The sequence below is a fragment of the Myotis nattereri genome (assembly GCF_964212035.1).
Source record: "Myotis nattereri genome assembly, chromosome: 8".
In the NCBI taxonomy this organism is placed as follows: Eukaryota; Metazoa; Chordata; class Mammalia; order Chiroptera; family Vespertilionidae; genus Myotis; species Myotis nattereri.
Genome location: NC_138083.1, coordinates 37,181,543 through 37,193,576, shown reverse-complemented (window position 1 = coordinate 37,193,576; position 12,034 = coordinate 37,181,543). Strand labels below are relative to the sequence as shown.

The 12,034-nt window shown below is 41.8% G+C and overlaps 1 protein-coding gene across 1 annotated transcript in view; it reads right to left on the bottom strand.

Annotated features, from left to right (window-relative positions):
- Positions 1–12,034, bottom strand: part of PHF20 (PHD finger protein 20) — a 132,549-nt gene that overhangs the window by 113,431 nt on the left and 7,084 nt on the right. Inside the window, exon 2 of the mRNA XM_081097054.1 lies at positions 6,847–7,177. The gene's annotated coding sequence lies outside the window, so the exon portion shown is untranslated. The remainder of the gene's footprint in view (positions 1–6,846; positions 7,178–12,034) is intronic.

The following is a 12,034-nucleotide window of genomic DNA, read 5'->3' as shown; positions in this document are numbered from 1 at the left end:
TTTGAAAGTCTCAATTTAATCTGACAACACCTGCTAATGAAAAAGAGTTCAAGACAGAAGCAGGAATTTTTTTTTTAATTACATAAGATGCTTCTCACATTTAGGTGTATTTTTTTAATCCTCACCCAAGGATATTTTGTATTGATTTTTCAAAATATTTTGTATTGATTTTTAGAAAGTGAGGAAGGGAGAGAGAAACATAGATGTGAGAGTGTAACATCTGTTTGGCTGCCTCCTGCAACCCCCTTCTGGAGATAGAGCCCACAACCTGGGCATGTGCCCTGACTGAAAATCGAAAGAGAAACCTTTTGGTGCACATGATTATACACAACCAACTGAACCACACTGGCCAGGGTTTTAATGATTTTGAGAGAGAGAAAAAGGAAGAGAGAAACATCCATGTGAGAAACATCAATTGGTTGCCTCCCTTATATGCCCTAACCAGAGATTGAACTTGCAACCTGGGTGGTGTGCCCTGACCTGGAATTGAATCCACAACCTTTTTGATGTACCAGATGATGATCCAACCAACCGAGCCACCCAGACAGGGCTCACATTCAGTTTTTTGTTGTTGTTTTTTTTAATATATATGTTATTGATTTTTTACAGAGAGGAAGAGAGAGGGATAGAGAGTTAGAAACATCGATGAGAGAGAAACATCGATCAGCTGCCTCTTGCACACTCCTACTGGGGATGTGCCCGCAACCAAAGTACATGCCCTTGGCCGGAATTGAACCTGGGACCTTTCAGTCCACACACTGACGCTCTATCCACTGAGCCAAACCGGTTAGGGTTACATTCAGTTTTAAACATAAATTTTTTTTCAGATACAACAGGGCTAAGATTCCATAGCTTTTAACACATTTCGTACCGCTCAGGAGTTTTCTCGTGTTTCGCGCGCCATCTGTTAAGGACCGCTCACAAGTGTTCTCGTTTTTCACGCCCATGGAAAAAGGAGAGAATCTAGATACTTATGTAAATTTTGTTTGGTCCCTCTTCATAGAGGAAAATGTTTTACGCAGTACCATACGTTAAAAAAGTACTAGGAACTTTAATTGTTTGTTTTTGTAAATAAAAGTGTTACAATTATTGAAAAACAATACCTAAAGTGCATTATGATGGTTTAAATAACGTGCAGTTTGCCCAAAAACGTGCGGTCCCTGGCATATGTCTTAAGAGATTTCTATGTGGTACACAATGTGCTAATTTATCCATTCTTTTTAGCTTTTCTTCCAAAAATCTCCAGCTTCCAGAAAAAGAGGGAAAGGAATATGTTCAATAGGACAACGAGGAAAACTGAGAGAAAAAAATCTGATGCAATCTGTATTTATATAAGATTCCATTTTAAAGATCTTGGCAGGACTTCAAATTACTCCTTTACATTCAAATTTCCCAACAATGGGAGCCCCACTGCTCCCATACAGGAGACAGAGAGCCTAGTTTATTTCCTTAAATACAATATTCACAGTCAATGCACCTATATCAATGATAATAATGAAAACTTTAAATTTACACTGTGTAATACAGTTTAAAGGGCATTTTCACAAATGACAAACTAGGAAAAAATAACTGCAACACATATGACAAAGAGCTAACTTCCTTTATTAACAAAGAGTGCATACAAACCATGAACAAAAAAGTCAAAGTGTAAGAACTGGCAGATTACTGGGGGGAGGAGGAAGGGAATAATATAAAGGTCTAATAAGCATGTGATGGTATAGCTACATAATCTCACCTTAAATTAAGAAAATGCAAATCAGTCCTAGCTAGTTTGGCTCAGTGGAAAGAGCGTTGGCCTGCAGACCGACAGGTCCAGGGTTTGATTCCAGTCTAGGGCACGTACCTCAGTTACAGGCTCCTCCCTGGCCCAGGCCCTGGTCAGGGCTCATGTAGGAGGCAACCAATCAATGTGTTTCTGTCACATCGATAATTCTTTCTCTTTCTCGTCCACTCTCTCTAAAAATCAATGGAAAAATATCCTCAGGTGAGGATTAAAAATAATAATAAAGTATCTCAATTTAAAAAAGAAAATGCAAATCAAAATAACAATTTTTCACTTCTCAGATAGGCAAAACTCAGATAGGGAGGATACCCAGTATTTACAGGGATGAGGAGAAAAGAGGTTGCATATATACTGTTGGTAGAAGCATAAATTGGAAAAGCTTTTCTAAAGGCAACTTAGAACTATCTACAAAAATGCACATACCTGCAAACCAGCAGTCCCACTGCCAATAACTTTTCCTAAAGATACACCCCTCCCAGACTCTGCCAAATTACCTATAAGGATGATCAAAATAGCTTTGCAATTTCTGCAGCTAAAATGTCCATCCATCAAGAGGTCTAGTTAAATGAATTATGGTTCATCAATACAATATAATGTTGCACAGCTATCAAAAAGAATAATGGTGGGAGGGGGTGGAGAATGGCAGTCTTGGCCAGTGTTGCTCAGTTGGTTGGAGCGCTGCTATCCCTTACACCAAAAGGTCACGGATTCAATTCCTTGGTCAGGCCATATAGCCAGGTAAATGAAAAGTAATTATTTCTTTAAAAAAGAATGGCAGCCTGGCTGGTGTGGCTCAAGAGGTCACTGGTTGATTCCCCGTCAGGGCTCATGCCTGGGGTTGCAGGCTCAATCCCCAGTAGGGGGCGTGCAGGAGGCAGCGATCAATGTTTTCTCTCATCGATGTTTCTCTCTCTCTACCCCTCTCCCTTCCACTCTCTAAAATCAATAAAGACATATTTCTTTAAAGAAGAATAATGACAATCTGTACATGCTGATATAAAAAGCCATCTGCAAGATATATTGTCAAGTAAAAAAGGCATAGTGTTGCCCTGACCAGTTTGGCTCAGTGGCTAGAGAGTCGGCCTGTGGACTGAAGAGTCCCAGGTTCGATTTTGGTCAAGGGCATGTACCTTGGTTGCGGGCACATCCCCAGTAGGGGATATGCAGGAGGCAGCTGATGGATGTTTCTCTCTCATGGGTGTTTCTAACTCTCTATCCTTCTCCCTTCCTCTCTGTAAAAAATCAATAAAATATATTTTAAAAAATAAAGGCATAGTGTATAGGCATGTGTATGGTATTATCCCTTTAATGTAAGTAAACAGGCATAAATATAAACATCTATTTTAGCAGATAATAAAATTATCTGGAAGAAACTAAGAAACTGTCTCAGTAGTTCCTTTAAATGAAAAATACAGAGAATGAAAATTTGCCTTTTCATTTTTTTACCTTTCTGTATTGTTATAATTGTCTAACTTTAAGAACATACTTCCAGCACAGCATAGGAAATAGTCAATAATATTGTAATAACTGTGTATGGTGCCAGTAGGGTACTGGAAACAACAGGGGGAGCACTTTGTAAAGTATATGATTGTCTAACCACTATGCTGTACACCTGAAACAAATATAATACTGATTTTTTTTAAATGTACCTCCAGGGATTATCTAGTTTGGAAGATTTTAGTTTTGGATTACTTCTCCATATTCCTTTATATTTTTAAAAGGCATTACTTAAACATGCAAACAACCTTTCATTCTTATACTATCTTACTGGATCTTTACAACAGCCAAATGATGTATTAAAAACTAAATGTGGCCCTGGCCGGTTTGGCTCAGTGGATGGAGCGTCGGCCTGCGGACTCAAGGGTCCCAGGTTTGATTCTGGCCAAAGGCATGTATCTTGGTTGCGGGCACATAACCAGTGGGGAGTGTGCAGGAGGCAGCTGATCGATGTTTCTCTCTCATCAATGTTTCTAGGACTCTATCCCTCTCCCTTCCTTTCTGTAAAAAATTCAATAAAAAAAAAAATAAAAAGAAGCTGAGGTCTGTGCAGAGATCTAAATGACAAGGAGACACCCATGTGAAGATCTAGAGCAGGGGTGGGGGAATCATTTGGTCTGGCCCTGTCAAGGTAACCATAAGTGGGACTCGAAATTCAATAAATCTAGGAGTTTTTTTCATAGAAACATAAATTCATATTAAGTGAATTATATTAAGCAAATGATGTTATAAACAATGACGTTATATCCAAACTAGAAGCCCCGTGCACAAAAACTTGTGCACTGGCAGGGGAGGGAGATCCCTCAGCCCAACCTGTGCCCTCTCACAATCTGGGACCCCTTGGGGGATAACCACCTGCTGGCTTAGGCCCACTCCCCGGGTGGCAGATGGCACGCCCAATCCCGCAGTGTTTGCCCTGTCTCCCCCGGTCGCAGATGGCAGGCCCGGATCCCACACTGGGGCGGGCAGAGGCTGGGGATCTCGCTGCCGCCCGCCCCGCCCACCCCGCCCAAGACACTGCAGGCCTGGATCCTGAGTTGGGGCAGGCAGCAGCTAGGATCACGCTGCTGCCTGCCTCGCCCACCCCTCCCTGCACAGGGCAGGCCAGGATCTCGTGCTTAGGTGGCGCAGCAGGATCTGCCTGCAGTATGCAAATTAGCCACTATCTTTGTTGGCAGTTAATTTGCATATCACACTGATTAGCCAATGGGAGGCGTAGCGAAGGTATGGTCAATTACCATGTTTGTCTATTATCAGATTAGATGGGCCTTGGCAGAAAAAAAGATTCCCCACCCCTGATCTAGAAGAAGAGGCAAAGTCCTAGAGGCAAGGCCCCTCCCTCAGGTGGAAATCAGCTCCTCTACCCCACCCTCACAGCCCTGAGCCTACCAGGTGGAGACTACCCTGAAGCCCTTGCTGCTGTTCCAGAAAAGCATAAACAATATACCAGCAGGTCCAGTGATAGATCTATAGGAGGAAGCTTCCAAGGGGACTCTGCCAAAGTTCTGGCTTGGAGGAAGGCCAGGGAGTGCTTAGGGATGGCAGCACAGACAGGTTTTAGACTCAGATTCTGGCCAATCCTATCTCCACTCCTTGGTGGCTGAGTAAAAATGAGAAAAATCATTTAGCCTCCCCTCTGTTTGCCCATATAGAAAATGGGATTGATAACCTCTACCTCCTGGGGTTATTGTGATTAAATAAGTGAGCTAATGGATATCAAGTGCTTAGCACAATAAACACTAAATAGTATCAGTGATAAAATGGTATATGATAGAAATAGTACTAGCAAAAAGGACATTAGACACAAAAGATTACCGTCAATATTATTATGAAATGCTAACAAATGGTATCCAATATACAGAACTAAAAAACAAAAACTGCACAATTTAATCCTAGGGAAGTGACAATTTGATTCATTAGGTGCAAGAGCCTCTGAACCACCATCCTCAAGTTTCAAGGATATAGAAGGAGCACTGGGTCTAAAGCAAAGATCATTTCCATTCCTTCAGGACCTTTCCCAGGTCACACTAAAAGAGTTGAATTCATTTCTTTTACTTGAGGGGCAAAGGAAGAAAGCAGAGGAGAGGGGAGAGTCAGGGAATTAGGAAGAGAGAAAAGAAATAGGCCAAAAAATTCCCACACTTCCCAGATACTTGAAATGCTTTCTCCGAGAACCTAGCTTTTCCTTCCACAATTAAAATTCAGACAGACAGCAAATACAGGTTGAGTTTATCTATTTCGAAACACTAAGAATGAACCCAACCAGCATGGTTCAGTGATTGAGCATCAACCTATGAACCAGGAGGTCACAGTTAAATTCCCAGTCAGGGCATATGCCCCATTTGCAGGCTTGATCTCCAGTGGGAAGCGTGCAGAAGGCAGCCAATCAATGATTCTCCCATCATCATTGATGTTTCTTTCTCTCTCTCTCCCCTCTCTTCCTCTCTGAAATCAATAAAAATATATATATTTTTTTAAAATACTGAGAATGAATTGGTTAAATCAATGATCCTCCCAGAATCAATGCAAAGGGCCTAGTGCTCAGGGTTGGCTCCAGAATATATTTGCTGAATGACCTTTGGCACATTACTCAACCTCACTGAGCTAATCATCTTACCCTCACAAGTTCCTTCTCCTTGTCTCCCCATCAGTTTAAGGCTCCAAGACTGGCCAATACAGCAATCTAAAAACATGGGCATCTCCTATGCCTCCCTTTCTGTCACCATTTTGTAATACCTACTTCTAAGTCTCTCCCATTTCTGGTGGTTGCCCAGTTCACACACACACACCTGGTACTAACCCAGACACTGCAACAGCTCATGATGGAGCTCAGAGCCTTCAGACGCACCCTCCCAGGTTCAAACCAATACTGTCTCACAAGCCGACATCCTCTGACTGCCTATTTATGACAGACACTATTCTAAATACATATACAGGGTGGACAGATTATGATGACCACCTGACGTTTGTAGGCAAATTAGCTATAATTTCGCGCTGAAGTTGCTAGAGGGCCAGACCATTATAAATAGGGAAGCAGGTTGTTTACCAAGACAGAAGTGATTTTTTTCTGAAGATATGGGTAAACAACGCGATTTAACAGCCTTTGAACATGGGATGTGTATATATCTATGCATGTATATGTATATGTACATGTATATGTATATATATACACACACAGAGTGGCCAGATTATTATGACCACCTGACGTTTGCAGGCAAATTAGCTGTACACTGCATCATATGGGATATGGAAGCCGAAGGCCTGTTCAAACACCTTTGCTGTCTGCAGTTACCAAGATAAAATGTCTCCAATTCGCACAGGAACACAAGGATTGGACAGTCGAGCATTGGAAAAAAGTCATGTGGTCCGATGAATCACGTTTCCAGTTGCATCATGCAGATGGCAGAGTGAGAATTTGGCGGAAGCAGCATGAAAGCATGCACCCCACATGCATGAATACAACCCTTCAAGCTGGTGGGGGCAGTGTTATGGTTTGGGACATGTATTCCTGGCATGATTTGGGCCCTTTAATTCATGTGGAACAATGTCTGAATAGCACAACATACCTAAGTATCGTTGTTGATCAAGTTCATCCTATCATGTTGATGGCGTATCCCAATGGAGATGGCTTCTTCCAACAAGACAATGCGCCATGCCACGGTGCTCATATTGTGCAGGAGTGGTTTCAAGAACATGAGGGAGACTTTACCTGGCTTAGGTGGCCCCCACAATCACCAGATCTCAATCCAATTGAGCATTTGTGGGAGGAAGTTAAAAGAGCCATCAGGCAGCTGGTTCCACAACCATCAAATCTCACAGAACTGGACAGTGCTATTCATCAGGCATGGTGTCAGATTCCTCGCATCACTTTTCAACATCTCGTGGAGCCAAGAATCTCTGCAGTATTGAAGGCAAAAGGTGGCCCAACGAAGTACTGATGGGGTGGTCATAATAATCTGGCCACTCAGTGTGTGTATGTATGTGTGTGTGTGTATGTGTGTATATATATATATCTATATATACACATATATGTCATTTAGTGTCTACCTCACAGGTTCGTAATGAGGATTATCATTATTCCTATTCTATAGATGAAAAAAACTAAGGTTCAGAAAGTAAGCTGTTCAAATAACAAAGCTAGCAAGTATTGGAGCAAGGAATTAAACCCAGGTAATCTGACTCTAATCAACTACTATATTGTTACTAATGTTCCTCAGTGTTACTACAGTGATACTTCTAAAACACAAATCTGATCATAAGATGCTTCTGATCATAAAACAGTTCAGGTTACTTCTTTGGTTAATTTCAAGTTAATTTAATTGTGTATGTTTTATTAAAATACTATGTATATAGCCGAAACCGGTTTGGCTCAGTGGATAGAGCGTCGGCCTGCGGACTGAGGGGTCCCAGGTTCGATTCCAGTCAAGGGCATGTACCTGGGTTGCGGGCACATCCCCAGTGGGAGATGTGCAGGAGGCAGCTGATCGATTGTTTCTCTCTCATCGATGTTTCTAACTCTCTATCTCTCTCCATTCCTCTCTGTAAAAGTTCAATAAAATATATTTTAAAAAAAAAAATACTATGTATATATTTAAAAATAAAATAAATTGCCCTAGCTGGTTTGGTTCAGTGGATAGAGCATCGGCCTGAGGACTGAAGGGTCCTAGGTTCAATTCCAGTCAGGGGCACATGCCTGGGTTTCAGGCTCAATCCCCAGTAGGGGGCATGCAGGAGGCAGCTGATCGATGATTCTCTCTCATCATTGATGTTTCTATCTCTCTCTCCCTTTCCTTTCCTCTCTGAAATCAATAAAAATATATTTTTTAAAAATTGCTGTTTAAAAAAATGTTTAGTTAATTAACTAATTAATTAAACAATTCAGGTTATATGTCATTACATCTCAATTTAAATAAAAGCAGTTTAGTAGTTTCCCTGCACAACTAAGTTTAAGCTCCTCAGAGTGGCTATCAGTGAGTTAATCCTTATGACCAAACCAAACTGAATGGGAGCTTAAAAGGAGGGATGCAGGGAAGCTTAGCAGAGGGGCAGTAGCACATAGAGGTTATGAGCCAGAACTCTGGAGTGAGATTTAGATCCCAGCTCCACCATTTTCCAGATGACTTCACATAAGTCATTTCCTCTCTGAGTCTCAGCCTCCTCATCTGTAAAAGAGGGATAGTACCAGTACCTTCATATAGGTGTGGTAAAGAAAAAAATTACTTAGCACAGAGCCTGGCACACAATAAGCTCTCATGGTTAATTACTGCTCTTGGAGCCCACACTCCCAGGCTCCTTGCAGTTCCAACCTCCAGAGCTTTGCTCAAACAAGCTGCTTCCTCTGCCTGATCCTTCAGGGCTGGGCTCAACCATTAGCCCTTCCCTGAAGAGCTTACTGGGTCAGGGGCTCAGTCCGATATTCTCCCATGACAGCCTGGCTGGCCTGTCCTCTGAGAGACAGCAATTAGTACTCTATACTGAAATTGCCTCTTTCTGAGTCAATTTCTCCGTAAGCCTTGAACTCCTCCTCATAGGCACCCCTGGCATCTAACAAGCAGTACCCTTACATGGTAGTCAGGTGCTTGTTAGAGATGACCTCAGCTTTTATCTCTCTCTCTCCCTCTCTCTCTCTCTCTCTCTCTCTCTCTCTCTCTCCTCCCCCCCCCCTTTCTCTAAAATAAATAAAAGCATATCCTCAGGTGAGGATTAAAAAAAAAATGAAAAAATAAAAATAAGGCCTTTGGGATATCTAAACACTAATGATATTAAGAGTATACTGTCCTGCCTTAGCCGGTTTGGCTCAGTGGATAGAGCATCGGACTCAGGACTGAAGGGTCCCAGGTTCAATTCCCAGCAAGGGAACATGCTCATGTTTCAGGCTTGATCCCCAGAAGGGGGCGTGCAGGAGGCAGCCGATCAATGATTCTCTCTCATCATTGATGTTTCTATCTCTCTCTCCCTTTCCCTTCCTCTCTGAAATTAATAAAAATATATATTTAAAAAAAGAGTATACTGTACTGTCATTTTTTTAAAAAAAAATGTTTTCATTGATTTCAGAGGAGAGGGAGACAGAGACAGAAACATCAATGATGAGAGAAAATCATTCATTGGCTGCCTCCTGCATACCCCCTCCCCACACTGAAGATCAAGCGCACAACCCGGGGACCAGGGCACATGCCCTGACCAGAAATCAAACCGTGACTTCCTGGTTCATAGGCTGATGTTCAACCATTGAACCACACCAGTTGGACAGGTACTGTTATGTTCTTAAGTGTGAAAATGAGGGGAAAAATTTAGTATCTTTCTCTTACAGACACTAATGATGTAGTTAAGGATAAAATACAAATTAACAAACAAGGTCCATGAGGAGATTTTACAAACATTTTGTGAAAGAAATAAAATAAAAATAATAGTAACATATACTCAACTCTTCACAGTTCACCAAGTTTTGATAACTTTATGAATTAGGTTTTCTTATTCCTATTTTAGATTAGGAAATGTAGGAAAAGGGTAGTATTTACTGATACTTCCGATGATCAATGAATGGGAGACAGTTATGATGATACTTGAGTGTGGAAACAGATCCAGACAGGTTAAGTAACCTGCCATGCTAGACGTGTCTCTAATGCCTACACCACAGTGAGAGGCCCAAGAGGTTTAAACCACATACCCAAGTTACAAGTTACAGAAGCTGGATCTCAAACTCAGGCATTCTGTCTCCAAATCCTGGTTCTTACCACCATATACCATGCAACCTGGACATGAAAGGTGGCCTCTTCAACTATCTTGCTTTTCTAAATTGGAGATGTGTAATTCTCATATAGGTCAAAGCATGACCAATTTCCTACACATCAAAGCACATTGGACAGCATTCACCACTCCATGGGACAAACAGCTCAAACCATCCACGTCCAGAAGCCTCAAGAAAGAGATAAAGGTAGTGAGCTGGGCTTCTACAATTAAAGGATATTTGCATGGTCAGGAATGGAATCAGGGATGAGGGGGCAAGGCCATCCCTTCTCTCAGCAGCACCTCAGTTCGGTTTTCCAGAATGTTGCCTGTTTGATACTGTGATTAAAATGACTTATTCTAACCAGGGTGAGGGTGAGGGGAGGGGTAAAGCATCCATAGAGAGGAAGATGTAAATAAAACGGCACTACAGGCCAAGAAATTTGGACTCTTAATTAGCAAATGACCTTGGACAAGTTACTTAACCTCAGTTTCCTCATCTATCAGATGAAGATAATAAATTGTCAAGACTCAATAAGATCCAATAGAGTACTCCAAAAAATGCTTCTATAATTATTACTAGTGGCCCGGTGCACAAAATTCATGCACATTAAAAGGGAATTAGCCCTAACCAGTTTGGCTCAGTGGATAGAGCGTCAGCCTGCGGACTCAAGGGCCCCAGGTTCAATTCCGGTCAATGGCATGTACCTTGGTTGCCGACACAACCCCAGTGGGGAGTGTGCAGGAGGCAGCTGATAGATGTTTCTCTCTCATCGATGTTTCTAACTCTCTATCCCTCTCCCTTCCTCTCTGTAAAAAATCAATAAAATGTATTTTAAAATAAATAAATAAATAATAAAAGGGAATTAGAGGAAATATTTTAATATTGCTTTTGGCCTTTATAATAAAAGTGTCAGAGATGAAAGAAAATTAGTAAAATGTATATGAAAATCTTCCTCCTGTCAGAGTCTGGGGTGCACCACGGGACCCAGAGTCAAGTCCCCACCCACCCACGTGCGCGAGACCCAGACCTGGCTGGCCCCCCCCATTGGGCTAGATCCAGAACCAGCCGGTCCCACCCTTGTCAAGCCCCACTGGGTGGCGGGGCACAACCTGAGGTCCCCTGGCCTGGCACCTCAGATCCCTGCTGATTGCTCCTTAAAGCTCGTTATGGGAACTCAGCCTCAGCTGTGGGTGCAGCCATCTTTGTGGTGGAGTGACAGTCAATTTGCATATTCCCTCTTTATTATATAGGATTGTTGTAAAATGTCACCTGGGCTAGTGTAGCTCAGTGATTGAGTGTCTCAACCTATGAATTAGGATGCCCAAGTTGTGGGCTCAATCCCCAGTGGGGAGGGCATGTAAGAGGTAGCCAATCAATGATTCTCTCTCATCATTGATGTTTCTATGTCTCTCTCCCTCTCTCTGAAATCAATAAAAATATTTTTTAAAAAGAAAAATATATTTTAAAAAATAAAAATAAATTAAAATAAAAATGTCCACATTTCCTGGCCAAACTTCCAAAACCTAGAAATCCCAACACCTGTGCACCTGTAAAAGCAAGGAAGGCATGTCAATCCACCTAGCCATACACGTTTTCCATGCAGGAAAGAGACCTCTTGAAAATCAGGTCTCTTACTAGGACAAAGAGAACCCACATAGTCATCTAAGATGCCTGGGAGTCAGCCTTTTAAATCCTAGGATTATGCTCCTGACATCAGATAAGCTCTCATCAAACAAAAACATGGTTTTAAATCCTTCCACAGGCCCCTCCTGTCCTCCTTCCCCAAAGTCCACTGATTCAGGCACCACCTCCCTTTCATACAACTGCACTGTTTATGCTTGGTGACTCATACCAGGCTCCTAAAATTTTATGGGATCTCTTCAAGCACACTGCTTTCATTATTTGTCCAAAAAAAGCAAAAGGTAGCTAAATACCTAGCCCAAGACCTAGCAAAGTTGTCACAGCATCATTACAAATCAAGGTTTCAATTTTTTAAAAATATATATTTATTGATTTCAGAGAGG